Here is a 12,043-nt window from a genome sequence, read left to right as displayed (position 1 = left end):
AGTCCATAAACTGAATACGTGAATTTCCACCTTGTTGAAGATGCCGTATTACCTGAGTCCATCAAGCAAACTCCTAGGCTGGCTAGCTATTGAAGCTCACGAGCTAACTCTCTCCTCTCGGGCTGAACGTCAGATAGACTACCCATGGATTTGCGACTAAGAGCATCAACCTCTACATTTGCCTTTCCAGGATGATAAAAGATACTTACATCATAATCTTTCAACAGCTCCAACCACCGCCTTTGTCATAGATTAAACTCCTTCTATTTGAATATTTACTGGAGAATCTTGTGATTCGTAAAAATATCAACATGAACACCATATAAATTATGTCTCCACATTTTCAATGCATGAATAACCGCAGCTAACTCTAGATCATGAGTCGGGTAATTTTTCTCGTGTTTCCGCAGCAACCATGAAGTATAAGAAATAACCTTACTGTACTGTATCAATACACAACCCAGCCTAACACCGGAAGCATCACAATAAAACAACATAGCCCTCTGATCCTTCTGGAAGTGTCAAGACTAAGGTCGATATCAATCTATCTTTCAGCTCCCGAAATGTCACGACCCGACTAGGGGCCATGAAAAGTACCCGGAGCTGACTACCGAGCACCTCTCATTTGGCTAATGATCGTACTCAACCTGAACATATATAATCTCCAAAGCAACCCATATCTATATACATAAGCCCTCATAGCTACAAAAATGATATACTAAAGCGCAATGTGATCATCGTGGGACATCAACAACCCACACGTACGTATATACGATCCTCTACTAGAGTACTAGACATAAGGACGGGACAGGACCCCGTCGTGCCCAAAATATATAAACAAAAGAATATAATCATAAGTAGCACCTCCGGAATAATGGAGTGCTCCTGTGAATCTGCTGATAAGCTCTTACGGATCTGCACCGTCTCCCTGTCAACCTGTGGGCATGAACATAGCGTCCAAAAAGAAAGGACATCACTACGAACATTGTACTGAGTATGTAAGGCATGAATAGTAATAGCATAACGAAGAAACAATGAAACATGAGATGAAGATATAACCTCTTTAGCCTTTAAAGGAAAACACATGTATGCATATCATATGTACCATCATCGTTAACCAGCGTCTGGGTAACTATCACACGCCGCCCACTAGTGGTGTCATGTCCGGCCCTCTAGGCACTGTGTAATCATAAGCAGCCCGCATTAGCGGTGACATGTTCGGCCATCTAGGCATGGTGGAATCGTATGCAGCCCGCCTTCGCGGTGACATGTCCGGCCATATAGGCACGGTGTAATCTCATCATCATATACATCTCATAAATCATGCATAAGAACTTAAGACAAACTATAACTCTATCGGGGTGACGTAAGGTCGAGAACCCCCGATTTCATTATGGAGTAGTCATAATCATCATACCTCACCTTGAAGGAACTAGCATTATAAGGTGGGTCTAGCAATAATGACTAACATCAAAGCAACCATATAAGGATCATTAACTTCGTGGCAATATCATATCATAAGCGTTAGGGTCTTTAGGCTTAGACTCATCATCATCATTATCATATTCGTAACATAGCATAAGCCTTAGAATCTTTATAAACGTTGACTCGTATTTTCCGGAATGTAAGAAGGTCATGGAGAATAAGGATAGTCATATCATAAGAATCATGCCTTAGAAAAGAAAGGACTAGCCTTACATACCTTTATGCCCTTCTAACTTTCCGACTATACGTTCCCCTCCGAGTTCGTAATTCTACATTCAAAGGAATTCGTACTAGAATTAGATTATCGGAAACGTACTGAAGCTTAAGCTAAAGCTAACGAATATTGGGCAGCATCTCCTTTATTTATACAACTTTCTCCATATGATATAACAACTCCCAAACGTCAATAACAACATTCATAATATCATGATCAACAACCTTCATCAAACTATACCTTATTCAATTCTTCCAATTCATTTCAAATCACCCATAATCAACATTTTCACACAACATCGTATTCGGTCTCGTATGATACTTCCTTAACGTCATTTTTATCGTCCACTACAAGATTTTCCTCATAATTCGTCAAGAGTCATGATTCATGTCAACTACTATTCAAGAATATCATTATTTTCACATTTGAGCTCCATATTCTATTTTCTTCCATAATCCAAGTCTTTCAACCCCTCAATATTCTAAATAACACAAATTGGTCATAAAAATTACCTTTCATTATGGGGGAATGGTCCTTGGATAAAAATACTTTACTTGAGAAAAACCCTAGCTTCAATCCAAAGAGATTTCTTGACTTGTATGAACCCTAGTAAGCATTCATGTTCTTGATTCCATCAACTCTTGATGTTTTACTCTTGATTTCTCTTAGGTTTATGTTTAAATGGTGTGGATAATATTCTATAGCTTTCTTGAGGAGTGGAGAGAAGATGAAATGAGAAATGAGGACTTGGGGGTCTCTTTATAAAAATTAAAAATCTGTCCCGACGATATTATACGGACACACATACGGTCCGTATAACTTATGCGCCGTATGTGTGACCATATAAAGCTTCCAGTGGAAATCCTTCTCTAGGCAGGTTATACGGTCAGATATACGGGCCGTATCTTTTATACGGTCCGTACAAAGGACCGTACAATCCACAATTTCCGAAACTTATCCTCGTCGACTCGTTTTGCCTCCAATTCTTATGGAACCTTCTTAGCACTTGTTTAACACTTCATTATTAATCCAAGGGGCATTATAAATCTTCTTTAAGACATCGTTAAGTCAACATTAACTCGGTACTTTGTAAATTCTTTCTGAAACACAACGTATACTTTGCCTTTCTTAACGAACTCTCTTATTTTGCTTCAAATGTCTTTGGAATCTTAATGGGAACTGTTAGGTACTACTTCTACCCTGCGGAAACATCATATACTCCTCCCCCTGCGTTGGTATATTTACTGTGCAATGACATGAAATTTTTCCGAGGTATAACATTATTCCCCCCCTTTAAAAACATTCATCCTCAAATGTTAAGTTCTCGGGAATTCTATGAAAATTTTGCTAGAGTTTCCCATGTAATATTGCACTACCATCCATTCACAACAATCCATAATAAAAACTCCTCACAAGGCTACAACACAACGGTAAGAAAGTATGGTCACACACGACCCAAAAACATAAAAAGAAAGCATACATAACTCATAATGTTGATGTCTCATCTTGGATCTCTCCCGGGGGTGGAAACAAGTGTGGGTATTGGACTTCATATTTTCTTCCGCTACCTAAGTCATCTCCTCTCGGTTATAGTTTCTCCATAAGACCTTAACTGAAGCTACTTCTTTGTTCCTAAGTCTCCGTACTTGCCTATCTAGTATTCCAATGGGTACCTCCTCATAAGTCAAAATTTTCGTAACTTTAACATCTTCTACCGGTAGGATCCTTGTAGGATCTCCGACACACTTACGGAGCATTGATACGTGAAAAACTGGATGGACTGACTCAAATTCTGAGGGTAGATCCAGTTCATATGCTACTTGGCCTACCTTACGGATATTCTTATAAGGTCTAATGTATCGCGGACTCAACTTTCCTTTCTTACCAAATCTCATCACGCTTTTCATTGGTGATACCTTCAGAAATACCCAATCATCAACTTGGAATTCTATGTCTCGCTGACGGTTGTCCGCATAAGACTTCTGGCAACTTTAATCGATCTCGGATAACCTTGACCTTTTCCACCGCTTGTTGAGTCCACTCAGGGCCTATTAATTGTGTCTCTCCAACTTAAAACCATCCAATTGGCGATCTGCACCTCCTTCCATATAGAGTTTCATACGGGCCCATTTGGATACTGGAATGATAGCTGTTATTATATACGAACTCAATGAGAGTTAAGTGGTCATCCCAAATACAATCGAAATCTAGTACACATGCCCGTAACATATCTTCTAAGGTCTGAATAGTGCGCTCGGCTTGCCCATCATTTTGTGGATGGAACGTTGTGCTAAGCTTTACCTGAGTACCCAAACCTTCTTGGAAAGACTTCCAGAATTTGGCTGTAAATTATGCTCCTCTATATGTGATAATAGATAACGGGACACCATGAAGTCTCACAATCTCCTTAAGATACAACCTTGCATAATCTTCTGCCGAATATGTGGTTCTGTCTGGAAGGAAATGAGCTGATTTTGTGAGTCTGTCCGCGATCACCCATATAAAGTCATACTTGCTTCGGGAACGAGATAACCCTACAATGAAATCCATGTTAATCATTTCCCATTTCCATGTTAGGATTTCCATGGCTTGAAACAAACCTCCCGACTTTTGATGCTCAATTTGCAATTGTTGGCAATTTGGGCTTTGAGCTACAAATTCTGCTATGTCCTTTTTCATTCCATCCCACCAATACATTAGCTTAAGATCGTGATACATCTTTGTCACCCCTGGTGAATAGAATACCGAGAGTAAGGAGCTTCTTCTAGAATTCGACAACGTAGTCCCACAACATTCAGAACACATAGCCTGTCTCGGTATCTAAGAACTCCATCTGTAGAAATTTCAAATGGAGACTTCTCCTTCTCACGAAGTGTATCTCTATAGTGACTCAACTGAGGGTCTTCATATTGGCGCTCTCTCACCTCCATATCTAAGGATGAAACAGTTGGGTTGTGAATACCAATTACTGCTTGCCTGAATCAATTAGGAGAATTCCAAGGCTGGCTAGTTGGTGGAGCTCACGAATTAATTCTTTCTTCTCCGAAGGAACCTCACATAGACTTCCCATTGATTTATTGCTAAGTGCAGTAGCTACTACATTCGCCTTTCCGGGGTGGTATAAAATACTCACATCATAATCCTTCAGTAGTTCTAACCACTTCCCCTGCCGTAGATTTAACTCCTTTTGCTTGAAAATGTAATGGAGACTCTTGTGATCTGTATAGATATCGACATGTACATCGTACAAATAATGTCTCCACATCTTTAGTGCATGAATAACCGCGGCCAGTTCAAGATCATAGGTCGGGTAGTCCCTTTCATGTTTTCGCAACTGCCGGGAAGCATATGAGACAACTTTGCCGTGCTGCATCAACACACAGCCTAACCCAACAGCAGAGGCATCACAATACACAACATAACCATCTGGTCCTTCTGGAAGTGTCAGGACTGGGGTTGTGGTTAATCTATCCTTCAACTCCTGGAAAATGTGTTCACAAGCATCAGTCCATTGGAATTTCGCTAATTTCTGAGTTAGCTTCCTCAATGGTGCTGAAATAGAGGAAAACCCTTCCACAAATCTTCTATAGTAACCTGCCAATCCCAGAATACTACGGACTTCTCTGGGCGTTGTAGGCCTTGGCCAAGTCTTTACAGCTTCAATTTTCTGAGCATCCACTTGAATACCATCAACTGAAATGATATGGCCAGAAAAGTCATAGAATTCAGCCAAAACTCACATTTAAAAAATTTAGCATACAATTCACGGATCCGAAGAATCCCAAGGACAATACTCAAATAGTCCACATGCTTGGATTCTGTCCGAGAGTATACCAGAATATCATCAATAAACACAATCACGAACAGATCTAAGCGAGGCCTGAATACATTATTCATTAGGTTCATAAACACCGCCGGAGTATTAGTCAACCTAAAAGACATGACCCGAAATTCATAGCGGCCATATCTCGTTCTAAAAGATGTTTTAGGGATATCTTCTTCTCTAACTCTCACTTGATGATAACCTGACCTCAGATCTATTTTGGAAAACCACTTGGCACCCTGTAATTGGTCAAACAAATCATCAATTCTTGGTAGCGGATATTTATTCTTTACCGTCACCTTATTTAGCTGCCTATAATCAATACACATTTGTAAAGAACCATCCTTTTTTCGCACAAATAGGACAGGTGCTCCCCACGGTGATGAACTGGGCCTAATAAATCCCTTCTCAAGCAAATCTTTCAGTTGTTCCATTAGCTCTTTCAATTCTGCGGGAGCCATTTGGTAAGGAGGAATAAAGATTGGTTTAGTATCCGGTAACACATCAATATCGAAATTAATTTCTCTTTCCGGAGGAAGACCTGGGAGTTCATCCGGAAATACATCTGGAAATGCATTCACTACCGGGACAGATTGAAAAGTGGGTGGCTCTGCCGCGGTGTCATGAACTCGAACTAGGTGATAAATGTAGCCTTTTGCTATCATCTTCCTTGCCTTAAGGTAGGAAATAAACCTACCTCTAGGAGACGTTGTATTACCTTTCCATTCAAGCACGGGCTCTCCCAGGAATTAGAATCGGACTATTTTCGTTCTGCAATCGACATTAGCATAACAAGAGGCCAACCAATCCATGCCCATAATCACATCAAAATCTAACATTTCTAGCTCAGTCAAATTAGCAATAGTCTGGAAAGTACATAGCACCACCACACAATTTTTGTACACTTATCTAGCTATTACGGGATCACCAACCGGAGTAGGTACCTCAAAAGGTTTAATTTGCTCGAGCTTCACCCCAATACGGCCAACAATGTAAGGAGTAATATAAGACAACGTGGAACTCGGATTTATCAACGCATAAACCTCATAAGAGAATATAGATAGTATACCTGTAACCACATCTGGGAGGACTCAAGATCCCGTCGTCCGGCAAGAGCATAGACACGGGGCTGGGTACCACCTGAACTGGATGCTCCCCCTCTGCCTCTACCTCGACCTGCTGGAATCTGGGGAGTCTGCCCTATCGGCTGCACAGACGAAGAAGAACCAACTGCTGACCCTGTGGGCTGAACCCCACCTCTACCGTACTTTGAGGGACAATCACGCATCACGTGCCCATTCTGTCCACAAACATAACAAGCATCTGTTCCTTGGCGACATGGGCCCGAATGTAACTTTCTACATTGACTAAATCGTGGGAACGGTGGTCTCCTCTGACTATAATCACCTCCAAACTGAGAACCCGAAGCTCTCGAGCTTTGATCTTTTCCTGAATAGATAGGGTGGAAAATTCTTCTGCTCGCAAACCGAGAAGGTGCACTAGTCGCTGATTGACCTGAATATCTAGAATATGACTACCTCGATCCCCCTCTATAGTCGCTGCCGGCACCAACAGATCTAGCCCTCTTAATCTGCCCTCTATCAATATCACCCTCACCCCTCTGCGGCTGTTGTTGTTCTTCTAAATTCTGTGCATGAGCTTGAATACGGGAAATATCCATCCCCTCTTATAATGAAGTTGTCAAGCAATCTTTATACAAATGTGGCTCTAAGCCACTCACAAATCTATGCACTCTATCTCTCATATCGGCCACCATATTGGGAGCATACCGGGCCAACAAATTAAAGTGAAGGCTATACTCTGGAGCACTCATATTCCCTTGTTTTAGATTCAGAAACTTGTCAGCTCGGGCCTTTCGAACCTTGGGTGGCAAATAATGGCGAAGGAAAGCATCTACAAACTCTTGCCAAACTGGGGGAGGGGCATTTTCCTTTCTTGAAGATATCCAATTATTATACCAAAGAACCGCCACATCCCGAAGTCTATAAGATGCTAACTCTACAGATTCAATATCGGAGGCATGGATAATTCTCAACGTTCTCAGCATCTCATCAATAAAGCCTTACGGATCTTCATCTGGCTTTGACCCAAAAAATGCTGGGGGATTCAAACTCATAAAATCACAGGCTGTAGCAGTAGTCGCTCTGTCACCTAAACTCGTACTCTACCGCTGTGCCTGAGCGGGGACTAACTGCGTTAATAACTGAATAGCTTCGATCATTTGTTGACTCGAAGCACCCGGTGGAGGAACTGGAGGTATAAGAGCTGGAACTGAAGCCCCCACTTGCTCTGCTAGAATAGGCGGAGTGTAAGAGGTATTAGATGGAGCCTCATTATGAGATTCACCTTCTTCTACATTAGTATGCGGCTCCCTTTCTATCCGCCTTTCTGTCATAGCCTTGCCCTTCTGGGCGGCTGTGGCTTTCCTCTTTACCGACATCACCGAAATCATAACGCACAATTAAGGAGGAGAAAATCTTATAACATGGCTCTATCGCACGATCTAGTAAGAAGAAGAATGGTCATTTTTCCTAAAGGCCCCACAGCCTCTTGTTTATAACTATGGCGGGCTTCACATGCATAAACAAAACTCTGCTGGACACGGCTCGTAGACACACCTTAGGACGGAACTGCTCTGATATCACTTTTGTCACGACCCGACTAAGGGGCCATGACGGGTACCCGGAGCTGACTACCGAGCACCTCTCATTAGGCTAATCATTATACTCAACCTGAAAATATATAATCTGCAAAGCAAACCATATCTATATACGTAAGCCCTCATGGCTACAAAAAGGATATACGAAAGTGCAATGTGATCATCATAGGACATTAACAACCCACATGTACGTATCTACGAGCCTCTACTAGAGTACTAGACATAAGGATGGGACAGGACCCCGTCATGCCCAAAATATATACACAAAAGAATATAATCATAAGTAGCACATTCGGAATAATTGAGTGCTCTTGTGAATCTGCTGATAAGCTCCTACGGATCTGCACCGTATCCCTGTCAACCTGTGGGCATGAACACAACATCCAAAAAGAAAGGACGTCACTACGAACATTGTACTGAGTATGTAAGGCATGAATAGTAATACCATAACAAAGAAACAATGAAACATGAACTGAAGATATAACCTCCTTAGCCTTTAAAGGAAAACACATGTATGCATATCATATATACCATCATCGTTAACCCGCGTCTGGGTAAATATCGCACGCCGCCCACTAGTGGTGTCATGTCCGGCCCTCTAGGCACGGTGTAATCATAAGCAGCCCGGTGACATATCCGGCCATCTAGGCATGGTGGAATCGTATGCAACCCGCCTTCGCGGTGACATGTCCGGCCATATAGGCACGGTGTAATCTCATCATCATATACATTTCATAAAGCATGCATAAGAACTTTAGACAAACTATAACTCTATCGGGGTGACGTAAGGTCGAGTACCCCCGATTCCATTATGGAGTAATCATAATCATCATACCTCACCTTGAATGAACTAGCATCATAAGGTGGGTCTAGCAATAATGACTAACATCAAAACAACCATATAAGGATCATTAACTTCGTGGCAATATCATATCATAAGCGTTAGGGTCTTTAGGCTTAGACTCATCATCATCATTATCATATTCGTAACATAGCATAAGCCTTAGAATCTTTATAAACTTTGACTCGTATTTTCCAGAATGTAAGAAGGTCATGGAGAATAAGGATAGTCATATCATAAGAACCATTCCTTAGAAAATAATGGACTATCCTTACATACCTTTATGCCCTTCTAACTTGCCGACTATATGTTCCCTTCCGAGCTCGTAATTCTACATTCAAAGGAAATCGTACAAGAATTAGATTATCGGAATCGTACTGAAGCTTAAGCTAAAGCTAACGAAAATTGGGCAGCATCTCCATTATTTATAAAAATTTCTCCATATGATATAACAACTCCCAAATGTCAATAACAACATTCATAATATCATGATCAACAACCTTTATCAAACTATACCTTATTCAATTCTTCCAATTCCATTTCAAATCACCCATAACCAACAGTATCACACAACATCGTATTCGTTCTCATATGATACTTCCTTAACGTCATTTGTATCGTCCACTGCAAGATTTTCCTCATAATTCGTCAAGAGTCATGATTCATGTCAACTACTATTCAAGAATATCATTATTTTCACATTTGAGCTCCATATTCTATTTTCTTCCATAATCCAAGTCTTTCGACCCCTCAATATTCTAAATAAGACGAATTGGTCATAAAAATTACCTTTGATGATGGGGGAATGGTCCTTAGATAAAAATACTTCACTTGAGAAAAGCCCTAGCTTCAATCCAAAGAGATTTCTTGACTTGTATGAACCGTAGTGAGCATTCATGTTCTTGATTCCATCAACTCTTGATGTTTTACTCTTGATTTCTCTTGGGTTTATGTTAAAATGGTGTGGATAATATTCTATCTCTTTCTTGAGGTGTGGAGAGAAGATGAAATGAGAAATGAGGACCTGGCGGTCTCTTTATAAAAATTAAAAATTTGTCCCAACGATATTATACGGACACACATACGGTCCGTATAACTTATGCGCCGTATGTGTGACCGTATAAATATTCCAGTGGAAAGCCTTCTCCAGGCAGGTTATACGGTCCGTATAAAGGACCGTACAATCCACAATTTTCAAAACTTATCCTCGTCGACTCGTTTTGCCACCAATTCTTATGGAACCTTCTTAGCACTTGTTTAACACTTCATTATTAATCCAAGGGGCATTATAACTCTTCTTTAAGACATCGTTAAGTCAACATTAACTCGACACTTTGTAAATCCTTTCCGAAACACAACGTATACTTTGCCTTTCTTAACGAACTCTCTTCTTTTGCTTCAAACATCTTTGGAATCTTAATGGGAACCATTAGGTACTACTTTTGACTTGCAGAAACATCATATACACCTCACCCTACGTTGGTATATTTACTGTGCAACGACATGAAATTTTTCGAGGTGTAACACGAAAACTGCGCTCACAAGCGTCAGTCCATTGGAATTTTTCTTATTTCTGAGTTAGCTTTGTCAACGGTGTAGAAATAGAAGAAAATCCCTCTACGAATCTTCTGCAGTAACCTGCCAACCCCAGAAAATTATAATCCTCCATAGGTATTGTAGGCCTTGGCCAAGTCTTCACGACTTCAATTTTCTGGGTATCTACTCGAATACTATCAACTGAAATAATATGCCCCAGAAAAGTTACAGAATTCAACCAGAACTCATATTTCGATAACATGGCATATAGTTTCCGAGTCTGAAGAATTCTATGAATAGTACGTAAATGATCTGCATGCTCTGCCTCCAATCGAGAATATACCATGATATCATCAATGAACACAATCACAAATACATCTAGGAAAGGCCTGAACACATTATTTATCATATTCATGAATACGGCCAGTGCATTAGTCATTCCAAACGACATTACCCGAAACTCGAAATGACCATATCCAGTTCTGAAGGCTGTCTTCGGAATATCCTCCTCCTTGACTCTCACTTGGTGATGCCCCAATCTCAGATCTACTTTTGAAAACCATTTGGCACCCTGCAACTGGTTGAACAAATCATCGATTCTTGGAAGTGGATATTTATTCTTTATGGTCACTTTATTCAATTGTCTGTAGTCAATACACATCCTTAAGGAACCATCTTTCTTTCTTACGAACAGCACAGGCGCTCCCCATGACGATGAACTACGCCTAATAAAGCCTTTTTCAAGAAAATCTTTCAGTTGCTCCTTTAACTCTTTCAATGCTGCAGGAGCCATTCTATAAGGAGGTATGGATATGGGCTTGGTATTTGGCAGCACATCAATGGTAAAATCAATCTCCCGGTCTAGTGGGAGACCTGGAAGCTCGCCTGGAAATACATCCGGATACTCATTTACTACCGGAACAGATTAAAGAGTTGGGGGCTTTGCTTCTATATCTTGAACTCGGACCAAATGATATATAAAACCCTTAGCAATCATCTTCCATGCCTTGAGATAGGAAATAAACCTACCTCTCGGGGATGCTGTATTACCTTTCCATTCTAAAATTGGTTCTCCCGGAAACTAGAAGTGAACCATTTTTGTTTTGCAATAAATGTTGGCGTAACAGGAGGCTAGCCAATCCCTACCCATAATGACATCAAAATCTACCATCTTAACCTCGATCAAATAAACCATAGTGTGACGGTAACAAATTGCCACCACACAATTTCTATATATCCGTCTGGCTATCACTGTGTTACACCTCACATTTTCAGATCATGAGCATGCCACGTACTTCACCGTATTAATGGAGTATCGGAGACGTCCTATGAAGGTTTGGAAGGTACAAGCCATGGGAAGTACGTAACAATGAAGTAAAGAATGAATTACGATCTCGTAAGTTGTAACTGGGAAGAAAAACCTTGAAACCAAAGGACATGACCATTATCATGTATAATAAATGA

Source organism: Lycium barbarum, chromosome 7, assembly GCF_019175385.1.
Source record: "Lycium barbarum isolate Lr01 chromosome 7, ASM1917538v2, whole genome shotgun sequence".
NCBI lineage: Eukaryota > Viridiplantae > Streptophyta > Magnoliopsida > Solanales > Solanaceae > Lycium > Lycium barbarum.
Note: the sequence above shows the minus strand (reverse complement) of the source record.